This window comes from Carcharodon carcharias, chromosome 11, assembly GCF_017639515.1.
Source record: "Carcharodon carcharias isolate sCarCar2 chromosome 11, sCarCar2.pri, whole genome shotgun sequence".
Classification (NCBI taxonomy): Eukaryota; Metazoa; Chordata; class Chondrichthyes; order Lamniformes; family Lamnidae; genus Carcharodon; species Carcharodon carcharias.
Window position 1 is genome coordinate 137,960,920 of NC_054477.1, and position 14,024 is coordinate 137,974,943.

Here is a 14,024-nt window from a genome sequence, read left to right on the forward strand (position 1 = left end):
CACCGTAACATGCAATCGCAGAAGGCGCAACACCTGCCCCTTTACCTCATACTTCCTCACTGTCCAAGGGCCCGACCACTCTTTTCATGCTTCACTTGAAACTCCTTCAATTTGGTCTACTGCATTCGCTGCACCCAATGTGTTCTCCTCTACAATGGGGAGACCAAACACAGACTGTGTGATCACTTTGCGGAGCACCTTCGGTCTGTCCGCAAGCATTACCCAAGCCTTAATGTCACTTTCCGTTTCAACATGCTCTCATGCCCACATGTCCATCCTTGGCCTGCTGCAATCTTCTAGTGAAGCTCAACACAAACTAGAGGAACACTACTTCATCTTCCGATTAGGCACTTTACAGCCTTCCAGGCTTAACATTAAGTTCAACAGCTTCAGACTTTGACCTCTCTCCTCTATCTTCACCCCTTTTGAATCCCCTTCTTAAATCCCCTTTTTAAAATTAATTATTTTTTTATTATCACTTATTTTCACTTTTGTTCATTTATCCATTGTTTTATTCCCTTTTCCATTCATTTTCTCCAGCCACTGCTCCCTTCCCCCAGCCCACCTCTAAAAGAGCCATCTATTACTTGTTCCATGTTGTTCTTTCACAGAGAACTTATCCTTCTTCTACTATTAACACATTCTGCTTTTTTAACTTAATGCCAATATCAGCAACTCCTTTAGTCCTCACCACTACCATTAAAACTCCCTTTGTCTTTTCGCCCATGACATTTTGTCAATCTCTCCTTAGCCCCCACCTATCCCTGGCCTTCTATCCAGCTTCACCTGCTCCACCCACCTTAAACAGTATAAATTTCATCACATTTCTACTTCTCTTTGGGCTCAATTTTGCATTTGTTGAGCGGGCAGGGAGCCGATCCCGGCCTGCGAAACGGGTCGGGCTGCCATTTTACGCGGGCGGGCCAATTAAGACCCACCCAGCACATTTCAGACTCCCGTGTTCAGCGGGAAATTCAAATCGGCTGTGGGCGTGTTCAGACTGCCGGTTCCAATGGGGAACCGGAGGTCTGTGTAAAGAATGACCAGGCAGCCTTCTTTAGGCTGTTCACCATGGCCAACGACCGGGCACCAGAAGAGGTGAGGGCAGAGGAGGAGGAGGGGAGCAGGCTGCAGGATAGGCCAGAGGGGGCCATTGTACCCCTCGGCTCTCCAATGCCTGCTTTGCTGCCCCCCTGGGAGAGGTGTTAAACTGCCGGGAGGTGTTGTTTCCGGAGGATGGGAGGAGGAGGGGCCCCCACATCACCAGGCAGGCGTGGCAGGAGTTGTTAGCTCTCAAGATGCTGTGCGGTGCACAGGAACGCAGTGCCACAAGCGCTTCAATAATTTGCTGCGCTCTGGAAGGGCGAGTACTATGTCAGCCTTGGCCATTTGACCCAGCAGATAGTCTTAGCCTTTGAGGACTCCCCCACCCCCCCACGTCTTTGTGTCATTACTGCATTGAGTATTTGGCGCACGCTGGGTGGGCAAACAGATAGTGACATGCTTACATCAGCCTTAGTGGCTGAGGAGAAGATGGGTTCTCCCTGCAGCATAGGTTGGTGTTTGTTGCATTTGAGTAGTCTGGGGTAACCTGCAGGGGAGGCAGCTAGACACATGCTCAGAACTCCAACACATGTCACATTGATGGTGATGAGATGGTGGAAGGGGAGGCTCAAGGTGTCGTGGCCAAGAGCCATCTGCTGGCCTCAGCGCCACACCTAGTTGCGCCTCCTTGCCATGGGCATTAAGACCCGTGTGTTATTCAAGTGATGGACACCGTATGTGTCCAAGGTGGCCGTTGGGGGAGGGGTTTGGGACAAGCTGTACTGTCTTATGGGGACAGATCACCAGTAGTGTGGACAGAAACTGCTGGAGGCCTCAGATGGGCCACTGTGGTTGGGGTGCAGCATGCGCATGCAGAGTACATGAGCGATCAGCCCCAATAAATCCTCTTCTCTGTTCTGCAGGCAAAAGAAGAGCACACTAGCCTTGAGCGTTTGCGGGCTGGTGGTGGGCACACCATGCTGCAGCAGCTAATCACATATGAGGAGCAGCCAAGGAGCTGGGGAGGCGGCAAGCGGCCAGGTCAGCAGGTGTCAGCGAGACTGGAGTGCAGCAGCCAGGCATTTGAGGGCCACAGTCCCATCCACTCTGTCTTCCCACCACCCAAAGCACTGATGGTTGCTGCAACTGTTAATGCAGCAACACTGCTCATTCACAGGCTGATACAGTCAGACGTGTGGGTCATACACAAAGTTCCTTCGGCCCTTTGAGGAAGCGCGTCTCTAGCACCTTCCAAAGTCGCCTTATCCCATTCCTGACCATCATCCCCATAGCCTAACATACCATGGCATCGCTGCTGCACATCCAAAGACTTATTGCATCTTAGGAGAGTTTGAACCTCCACCACCCTTTCAGCTAGTGCGTCCCACATTACTCTGTCCAAAAGGTCCTCAGCGCCTCACCTGTCAACCTCATGGCACTCAACTAAATAAATGCCAATACATTAGTCATCCCTGCGCCAAGGGGAAATGCTGCATTCTGTCCACCCATTCTATGGCCCTCATAACAGTATGAAGGTCATTAATGTGACCTTTCAATCTCCTGTGCTCCATGGCAAATGTTGGAAGTATTTGCAATGTTTCCTCATAACTCCAACTCTCCAGGCCAGCATGCATCCAGGTCAGGAGCCTCTGCACTCTCCCCACTCCAATGCCATCCCTCCCATGAAGCACAGGTCACAACTGAACACAGAAGTGTAGATGTGGCCTCGACAGTGTTTTCTGCACTTGCAACATGACCTCTCATTTCCTACATTCTATTCCTTGGCTAATAAAGGCAAGTCATCAGGCTTTGACCTTGTTAAACGCCTTATGTTCCTGTTCTCCTACCTTAACGGGTCTGCCCAGCAAAGTCCCTGTAATCCTTGTGATTTCCCATGGTCCTACTATTACACATGTATTCCCGTACCTTGCTTGTCTTGCCCAGGTGCTTAACCACAGACTTATCCACCTAACACTCAATGTGGCATTCCTTAGGCCATCTGACCAGACTGTCTGTATGCACGTGTAATGTTTGGGCCTCCTCTTGACTATTTACCACCCCACCTATGTTCGTCTCCTTAGGTTCTTGAAGGGTGAGCGACTTATGAGGCTGGGGTGGGGGGGAAGGGATGAAAGTTGTTGCTGACTGAATGCTAACTGATGCACTGCCCCTGTTGTTAATTTCAGCATCACCACCGCATGACCACCAACAGGTCCAGAGCCCCCCCTCCCTCCACACTTGAGGGGCATCACTTGCAACTTGCTTCATATCATTTCAGCGAGCCAGTCAACAGCACAGTGACTACCACATCAGTGGGGATTATGACATCGGCTAGTGAATTGGGACACAGTGAAGAGGGCACTTCACAATTGCTGGAGGAGATGGCAGGGGCAGAGAATGCCGATGGCACCAGCAGCCAGAGGACTGCAGGGGACCAGGCACATGCTGAGTCGGGCAGTGATGATGTGCCTCTGGAGATGTCAGCCATGCAGCAGCTGCAGGACAAGTGGCTGGGTGTGCGGGAGCATCTGGCAGGTTTGCATGAGGGTGTGCTTCACTTGGTCTCTGTGCTGGAGGAATCCAGGCAGTGTCAGTGATGGCATGACCTCAGGGTAGAGCTTCAGGCTTCCTCCATTGAGAGATTGGCGACTCTCATGGAGAGGGGCTTCCAACAGATTGAGAATCATCTGAATGGGTTACACTCTGACCTGCAAGCCCTCACAGCGCTAATGGTCACAGGTGGTCATTCGCAATATGGGAGATGTTCTGGGCATCAAGTGTCCCAGCTCAGTGCCCATCCATCTGTGTGGAGCATAGGTCCAATGTGACATCACATCAGCAGACCAGCTGCCTGTCATCGCTGCGAGCTCCTCTCAGGGCGCTCCGGATGAGGGCAGCAGCTCCTCCGCCCCTCTCCCAGTGACCGTTGCATCTATTGAGGCTGCGACAACTGGGGAGGTGCCATTTCTGGAACTGGCCAATCCCTCCCAGGCGGGGCCAGCACAGACTCCACGGGCCAGGGGACGCCCACCAAGGTCATCGAGGCCAAAAGGAGAGTCAGCAGGCTGTCTCACAAGCCACTCCGAGCGATGGGGCGGCACCTAGACATAGCACCTGCAAACGTAAGCATAAGGCACCTTAGGCACTCAACGGGTATGTCACTGGTGATTTTGTGTTGGCCCTAGATTAGGGAATATATCATTATATGTGTTAGAGCGATATTTGTGCTTTATTTTGGTGGCAATAAATTCCATTTTTCTGACCATGGCTGAGGGTGTTTCCTTTGTGCTGCACTTGTATGTTTCACAGACATATCATGAGTGTTTGAGTGGACATTGATGTTTCTGTAGTAAGCTCTTAGTTGCAGCTGATGAGGTGGAAGATGTAGCACCTAAGTACAACATGTGGTAGCACCAGGCAATGCTAGTCTTGCTGATCCATGTGTGGAGCTAGCTGCAATTTCATTGGGTTAAATTGTCCCGGGTGTACCTGCCTCCTTGGTGTAATAGTGGGTCAACATGCTGCCCGGCATCATTGCCCTGTGCTTCCTTATCCTCTGAGCCACTGCTGGATTCATCATGTGCAGCCTCATCCACTGCATCAAGGTCTTCATCGTCAACTACATCCCCCATTTCCAGTGCAAGATTGTGCAGGGCGCAGCAAGCAATCACTATCACAGAGGTGCGATCTGGGGGGTACTGGACTGTGCCCCCTTAGCAGTCCAGGCAATGGAAGTGCATTTTGAAAAGACAGATGGCTCTCTCCACCACAGCACTTGTGGTGCCATAGCTCCTATTGTACTGATGCTCAGCTTCTGTTTTTGGATGGCGGAGAGGCATCATGAGCCACCTTCGCAGGTGATTGCCCTTATCACCTACCAGCCAACCATCTAGCCAAGCCAGAGCACTAAAAAGCACCACCAGGGAGTGTCTGAGGATGTAGGCATCATGGGAACTGCCTGGGTACCTTGCACAGACTTGTAGAATCCACATCCTGTGATCACACACTATCTGCACGTTCATGGAGTGGAAGCCCTTCCTGTTGATGAAGGCACCGGGCTCACCTGCTGGTGCCTTAATGGCCAGTTGTGTACAGTCTATTGCACCCTGGATGCGGGGGAAGCCAGAAATGGCTGCAAAGCCTCTGGCTCGCTGTGACTGACTTGCCTGGCCTCGGCAGAAGTGGATGAAGGTCAATGCCCATCTGAACACAGCGTCTGTAACCTGCTTGACACAAATGTGGACAGCTGATTGGGAGACACCGCTAAGATCACCTACCGAGCCCTGGAAGGAGCCAGAGGCATAGAACTGGAGGGCAACATTGACCATCAGAGCCGCTTGCATGGGGTGTGCACCCACACAATTAGGCGAGATCTCAGGGCCAATCATCTGACAGATATAGTTCGCTGTCCCTCTTGACAGTCGGAGCCTCCTTCGGCACTGCTCCTCAGTCATACTGAGGTAGCTGCTTCGCCGCCTGTATACCCTGGCAGCAGGATAGTGGCGTCTTCTGCGGCCCCTTCCACCTTGGACAATCTCTTGGCCCTGCGCCCCTTGTGTCTGCGCCTGGCCTCCCAAAGGTGGCTCCCCTGGAGACTGATTGTCCACTCCTGGCCTCCTCCTAATTCTGTCCCTCCCTTCCTCCTCAGAGGTGCTGCCTCCAGTGGAGATGTCAGAACCCATATCCCCAGACTAAATGGAGGCCTTCAGAAAGCTGCAGGCCTAATAAAGATTACTGTCTGCAGACTGCTGAGCTGAAGCTTCAAAGTACAGAGAAAGTGATTGGAAATCGATCTGAACTGCTAACAATCACACAGGCAAGTTTAAAACACTTTCTGTATTAAATACTTCAGATAAAACATTTAACAACCCCTCTGAGCCCACATATCTCCGTCTGGGGATCAGGTTTGTTAAAAAATCGGTTACTCCCCCTGCCCGTTGGGCCCGTGCGCTGAGGCAAAGATCGCACGGTCTCCTCAAAATCGGCTTCAATTGCCGAGTTAAGGGCCTTAACAAGGTCTTTAATTAATGGCGGGCGCGAATCGGGCTTCATGGTGTGCTCGCCCACCTATCGCGATGGCGCGCACTGAAATCGGGTCGCTCGCCCGATGTCAGCGCGCGACATTTTAAGCGCTGACGTGCTGGCTCCGCTACCTGCACATCATCCATAAAATTCTGCCCTTCAGCTCTAAAGGAGTGTCATACAAGCCCAAAACGTTAACTCTGTTTCTCCCTCCTCAGATGCTGTAAGACCTGCTGAGATTTTCCAGCATTTTCTGTTTATATCTCTTTACTAAGGTGTTAGATAGCTAGGGCAGAGTGACATTCTCTCTCTGTAATGGACGAAAATATATATTAAGCTGAACTTCAGAAGACCATCTTACAATGTGGATTTATTTTTGGAACATCAGATACCCTTACAGTTTCTCTGAATAGGATTGCCAATTATAATGTTGCCCTAGGGGAAGTTTTGCTATTCTGAGTTGAAATAGCACATTTTTTTCTGTTTTGATTATTTTGCCCTGGAGAAGAGAAAGACTTCCATATCAGCAGACTGGGCAGACATAAATCTAAGAACTGTAAGGGCAGATGACGCGAGGATGCTTGTGAAATTGACCTTAATAAGGAAATCATTTTGTAAAATAGCATTATTACTGGGTGTAGGCAAGTTCCAGTGAAAGAGTCTGGAGTTTACTGTGTATGGTTGCAAGCATTATAATAAATTGCCTCCATTCTACAGTAATAATAGCTAAAGTAGCTAACTCAAATAGAGGTTCCAGCACACTAGCTGATTCTGTTCTATGCCCAAGCCCATTGGAACCTTAGAGCTTAGTTCAGGCCTCCAATTCAGAGATCTTAGAAATACACATTAAATTCCTTCCTGCAGACATTTACATATTTACATTGCACACAAGGGAAAAAAAATGAGTCAGGCATTTACTTTTCGGCAATGGAAAATCAAGCTGAATGCTCTGATTTGTGCTGTTGTTAACTTGCCCTTATGTCATCAATTGTGCGCTTTGTACACATTTCTATGTTTTATTTCTGCAATCCAATGTAGAAACTTGTTTAATGATTCAAAATAATTACATTGGATATTTATGATCCTTCTAGTAGCCTAGCAGTTAAAATCACAGTTTACCTTCCTCACCACAGTGGAGTTGCCATAGTTGCTGGAACAATGGGTGGCCAGTAATGGGTTCAACATTGATAGATAAATACTACTGAGTCGAATATGTTACCTTTATTTTTAGTTTTTAAAGCTTTCATGATTAATATCAACCTTACTGATATGTAAAACAAGTATAATAGTGGTGAATTTAATATCCGGACCATTGACGTTGATAACTATCTTTTGATTCTTATGAGTGCCACTGCCAAGTCTAGTAAGAGCAAATTAAATTGGAGTTCTTAAGCACAAATCTTTTCTCTAGCAAAATAGGTTTGCATATGCAAGATAATAGATCCCATACTTCCTGACACATAAAGCACTTTGAAGGAACAAGAGTTCCGGATTCCAATGAAAAGACCTTTAAAAGGGAAGAGGGAACTAGGAGCTTGAATGTCACATGGGGCTGAATTTTAGAGCCAATAGTGTTTTAAGGAAGTTAGAGCACATGACCCAAACTATGGATACTTTTGGAACTCTGTTTTTTGTTTTCAGATTCATTGATATGTGAATAAATTAGCTATTAAAAATAAAAATTGTTGCAGTACACAGCCCACTGCTTAACCGAGTCATGATGGTCACAAAGCACCTGGTTCCATTCCCTGATATGTGTTGAGTCAACTGCTTTCACCTCAGTGACCAAATAGGTACTAAGATTGGCTTAGTAAAATACAGCTGTACTGTGATTGTTAATGTGCTTTCATCTTATCTACAATTAAAATCTATTTTGCCAGAGAAAAGAGTTGTGCTTAAACAATAACTTCACTTTAATTTGTTCTTATTAGATTTGGTAGCGACAGTCATGTCATAAGAATTAAAAGATAATTATCAACATCAATAGTATGGATATTAAATTTAACACTATTATACTTGTTTTACACATCAGTAAAGTTGATGTTAATCATGAAAGATTTAAAAACTAAAAACTAAGGTAATATACTTGACTCAGTAGTATTTATCTATCAATGTTGAACCTGTTACTGGGTACCCATTGTTCCAGCAGCTATGACAACTCCACTGTTGCAAGGAAGTTAACTGTGATTTTAACTGTGTGGCTAATAAAAGGATCATAAATACCCATTGTAATTAGCCTGAGCTAGAAAAGGAAAATAACATCAGCCAGTGTTTCTGCTCCAGAATGGTACTAAATAATGCCTCAGTAATAGCTTGTTGACATTTACATTGCACATTCACACATTAAGAACAGCCACATGGATAGGTCCCATAAGGCAGCAGTGTGAATTCCACCATTAGTCAGTATTTTGAAGGAAGAGGGTGGGGGAAATTAGCTAAGTAAAAGTATAAAGTAATAGTAATTGTTTCTCAGTTGAAAGTAATGACTTAATTATTAATGAGTGAGCTATTCCACTTTTTTATAAACCAGAACATAACATAAGGTCAGACCCATAATTTGAAATACAATTTGTTATGTTGCATTTGCTATTCCTCACTGCTGGATTAAAATCACATTGTGCAATGTTATTCATGAATACATTAAAGACTAAATTTGATGTAGTTGAATCAGGGGTGAGCACTGAGTTTCGACTTTCGACTGGCCTGAATTGAGATATTCAGATTAATATTGAATGAGACCAATTTAGCTGGAAACCTGCCTGTCTACTTGAAAAAAAGAAAACACATATTGATACTTGTTTATAAAGCAACATTTCAAATATGTCTGTTCATTTGCCCTATTACAACAGCTAAAGAGAGACCACTGTTTCAAAGGTACACATTGGAGTTTTCTTTTATGTTTTGGTTTATTATTTTTCAGGTATCTCAGTGAGTCCATTTGTTAATCCTAAGTGATTTAGTGGGAGAAATTTTCCATGGTAGTTCAGTGGAAAGGATTACAGCAATAATGGTATGCAGCTAACTCACTGACTATGCTTACTTATATAATTTAAAGGACAGACTTTGGATTCAGAGAATCAAAATAATACTGCCTCATGCAAATTTATTTGCACCCTCATTACTAGTAGGAACATCTTTCCAATGTTAATTAGTCTTATTTTCTGTCTAATTGTCTTTCATTGTCATTATCTCTCTCACATGTCTATCTGAAGCGCCAATGAAACTATCTATTGTATTTCCATATTTTCCTTATTATTTTTAATTGGCAGGATTTTACCGTCGGCGAGCAGGGGAGGGGCCCACTCGCCGACGTGTAAAATGACGCAGAACTCCCGACATCAGCCCGCCCCATTTAAATTTTCAGGAAGGCAGGGGCACAGCAAAATCAGCTGCGTGCCCGCTGACCTGTCAATGGCCAAGTGAGGCCATTGACAGATCAATTAAAGTAATTAGTGGAGCTGCCCGTCCAACCTTAAGGTTAGTGGGCAGGCCAGGAGCCCCAGCAGGAAGTAGGAAAAACATGAAACCTCATCCACAGGCGGGATGAGGTTCCATGAAGGGTTTTAAAAATTTTAATAAAGTTTTGTTGGAAATTATGAACATATCCCAACTCATGTGACATTGTCACATGAGGGGACATGTAAGGGAATTTTTTTTTTCTAATTTTAATAGTTTTGCACATAGAGCCAATCTCCCTGAGTCTGCACCTGGCCTCAAGGAGATGAATGCGTTCTTTCATGCACATGCGCGAAAGAGCGGACTCTCGATTTTAGGCATTCTCCCCCGCCCCGTACAGGGAACACATAGTGCTTCCATGCGGACGTCACGCTGGGCAGGCCTTAATTGGCCCGCCAACGTAAAATGGTGCCGCACCTCCGATCGGGGGCACCGATCGGAAGTGCATCTGCACGTGCCCGCCCATCAACTTCCCCCTCAACTGGGGGAAAATTCAGCCCAATGTCTCTGTCAGATTTCTCTTAAATTCTCTCTTCTAGTGAAAAGACCATCTGTTTCTCCACTCTTTCCTCATAATTAAAAACTTTAATCCATTATATTATCTTAACAAGCCTTTGATATGCATTCTTCATGCTCCCCAGATCAGGACATTCAAAACTGCAGAAAGATTAATTCTATCTGTACGCTTCTAATTGAATTCAGAGCTCGAACAAAAACAGAAAATGCTGGAAATACTCAGCAGGTCTGACAGCTTCTGTGGAGGGGGGAACAGAGTTAAGATTTCAGGTCACAGACCTCTTTACAGATGTTGATGGGCCTGCTGAGTATTTCTGGCATTTTTTTTATTTTACTGCAATTTCCAGCATCCACAATATTTGCTTCTGTTTTCAAGTCCAGAGCTCAGTTGGAGAAAAACCTTCACTTGGTCAGCAATGACTCAGAATGTGCTGTGTGGTGGAATCACACAATAGAATAATCACAATTTGATTCTAAATGGCGCAGGTTTCATGGGGTAAATGATCCACTCCCTCTCAATTTTCTTATGACCTGAATTGCAGAGACCTATCATAGCTTGAAAGGAATGGATGTACCCACTAAATGATATTTAAAAAATGCAAAGTATATTGAATACAATAACCATATTGTGCAGTGATACTGGATTTGATAGTTCAGTTTTCTTTGAAATTCAACACTGTGGATCTTAATAGTGAAAGGATCCCTCCTTTTTTTTTTTGTTTGAGCCTATCAGTGAAATTATAGCTCCCATCTGATGTCTTCATATTCTCTCAGACAGAATGTACTTGTTTTCTTACTGCCCAATCTGTACGATTTGTATGGAAAGAGGTGCGTCTTTTCTTATCCTTGGAGTGTGTATCCCAATTAAATAATTCAGCAGCAAGTTTTGTGAGTTTAAAATAAATAAGGTTTTTTATTCTCACACGCTACCCGAATTACTGTATCATCACACACTCGGTCTCACACTCGCAGACCAAGATTGAATACTGATAAAGATTACAGTTAATTCAGTCTCTGATTTACAAGTTACAGTCTCCCAACTGGCAGGCTTGTGGTTTCTTGAATGGGTTTGAAGATTTAATATTGAATTGGGGGTCATGCAAAGCAAAGGGTTCACAGCAGGTTGTGAGGTTTATTGTAGCTGAATATCTAGAAAGTTGGTTCTCAGGTGAATTTTGATACTGGAACAGTTTAAGTACTTTGGCTGCTTGATGATTTTCAGCTAGTATCAGATTCTGGTTCTCAAACTGGCTGATGACTGATGGTTCTTATGGAGCTGTTGGGTCCCAGGGTAATAAGGGTGCAGTCCTTGAAACCAACTTTGATCACATGACCATTGGTTAACACTCCTGAGCCCCAGCCAGTTTGGTTGTGAATGGGCAAACCATTGTGATATTTTGGGAAGCTAGTAATGATCACTGAGTTTCAATCTTCCCTTTTGTTCATTATGAAACACTGAGACAGGCAGATTGAAGACTCCATAGTCTTTAGGTGCAGGCCCATTCTTAAACAATGAGATGTGCGAATTTCACAAATGACTGTGAGGTATTCTCACCTATGTTCATATTTATTTAGGTATTCACCGGAGACTTGATTCTAAAGTCCAAATGCTAAAAGTCACGTGATTTTTGGCAGCCATTTTAACAGGTTGTTGATGTCAATTTTTAGAAGTATTGACAAAGTTCATAATAAGACATGCCTGCATCTGGGCATGACAATATGCTATTACTTCTGAAGTAAAGGGCTGAGCCATAAATCTAACAAAAAATGTGCTATAATTCAGCATAGACCCTGAAAAATTGTTTGCAACTAAGTTCCATGTGAAATCTAATTTTCTCCAATTAAATAGCGGGAAGGCCAAAACAATTGTCTTCAGCCCCAGCCACAAATTCCACTCCTTAGCCATTTATTTCATTCTCTTAGCTGGCCACTGTCTTGAGGTTGAATCAGAGTGTTTTCACTCTTGACAACCTATTTGAGCCTAAGCTTACCTTCTGATCCCATATTCCCTATGTCATAGAGACAACTTACTTCCACTTCTATAATATCAACTGTCCCCAACCCTGCCTTGGCCTATCTCCTGCTTAAATCCTCAACCATGCTTTTGCTGCCCATTGACTTGACTATTCCAAGCTCTCCTTTCTGCCACCCTTCATAAATTTAAGCTCATCTAAAACTCTGCCATCCATATCTTAACCCCCACTAAGTCATATTCACTTATTACCCCTGTGCTCAATGGCCTAAAATGGCTCCTGGTTCACCAAAGCCTTGATTTTAAAAATTCTGACCAACTACCCAAATCCTTCCATGGCCTTGTCTTCCCCTCGCTCTCTAACCTCTTTCAATTTTATAAGCTATCAAGAACTCTATGGCCCAAATCTTCTAGTCTCTGGGCAGCCAGAGACCAGATGCCCCCTGTCAAGATGCGCAACAGGACTCCTTGGAATTCCAAATGCAAGAACACCATGGGAAATGCCTGGGAAGTTTGAACTTCTGATGGGCAAATCCCCTACTTCCTGGAAGGATTTAAGAGGAAATCTGACAGACACATTAAAAATAATAAGAAAAATACAGAAATACAATAGATAGTTTCACTGGAGATCCAGATAAGCATGTGCGAGAGATAATGACAATGAGAGACAATTAGATAGACAATAAGACTAATTAACATTGGAAAGATGCTTCTGCTAGTAATGAGGGTGCAAATAAATTTGCATGAGACAGTATTATTTTGATTCTCTGAATCCAAAGACTGCCCTTTAAATTATATAAGTAAGCATAGTCAGTGAGTTAGCTGCATACCATTATTGCTGTAATCCTTTCCACTGAGCTACCATGGAAAATTTCTCCCACTAAATCATTTAGAATTAAAAAGTGGACTCACTGAGGTATCTGGAAAAATAATAAACCAAAACATAAAAGAAAACTCCAATATGTACCTTTAAAACATTGGTCTCTCTTTAGCTGTTGAAATACAAAATATCCAACTCTAAGTTAGGGTCAGAGACTTTGGATGGCTCCAACTTACATACTCGATATATATTTATAGAAACTTCTTCCCTTTATGCCAAAAGTAACTGGGCAAGAAATTTGTTTGGCGTTTGCTATTTCTTAGTCATGAAATTGATGTCCAACTTCCCAATTTTGAAGTGGAATATTCTTCGCTAGAAATGCACATGAAATGAGGCTGCCAATTTAAAGGTAAAGGTGTTGTTTTGGCATCCTGGTGATTGCCTGAATCATCAGCACACATCCCTATTTCTGACCTTAAGATGGAAGGAAAGTAATTGATAAATTAACTGAAGATGGTTGTACTATCCTGAGGGGCTGCAGTGATCTCCAAGGGCTGAGTCGATTGGTTTCCAATGGCCTTGACCATTTTCTTTTCGCGATGTATGACGCCAGTAAGTGGAAAGTTTTACTTCATTTCCATTAACTTCTAACTTAACAAATGCTCCACAATGACATGATCAATCAATTGTGATCTTCAAACCAAGGGCAGTCACTCTCTCCTCACTCTGGCACTTTTAACATATGGCACTTCTAATATAAAATATCCCAAGGTGCTTCACAGATGCTTCAAATTGCTAAATTTTTCAACTGAACTACATAAGGAGATATTAGTACAGATGACCAAAAGCTTGGCCAAAGAGGCCATTTTTAAGGAGTGTCTTAAAGGAGGAAAGCAAGGTCAGGAGGTGGATATGTTGAGGGAGGGATTTCCAGAGTTTAGGGACTTTCAGCTGAAGGCAGCAGCCAATCTTGGAGCAGTCAATATAAGGGATGCTCAAGAGGCCAGAATTAGATGAGCGCAGATTTCTCGGAGGATTGTGGGACCAGGTGAGTTAACAGAGATAGAGAGGGACAAGGCCATGGAGAGATTTGAAAACAAGGATGAGAATTTTAAAGTTGAGATGTTGCTTAGCCAGGATCCTTATACATCAGTGACCACTGGGGTGATGTGTGAATGGGATCCAGTTAGGACA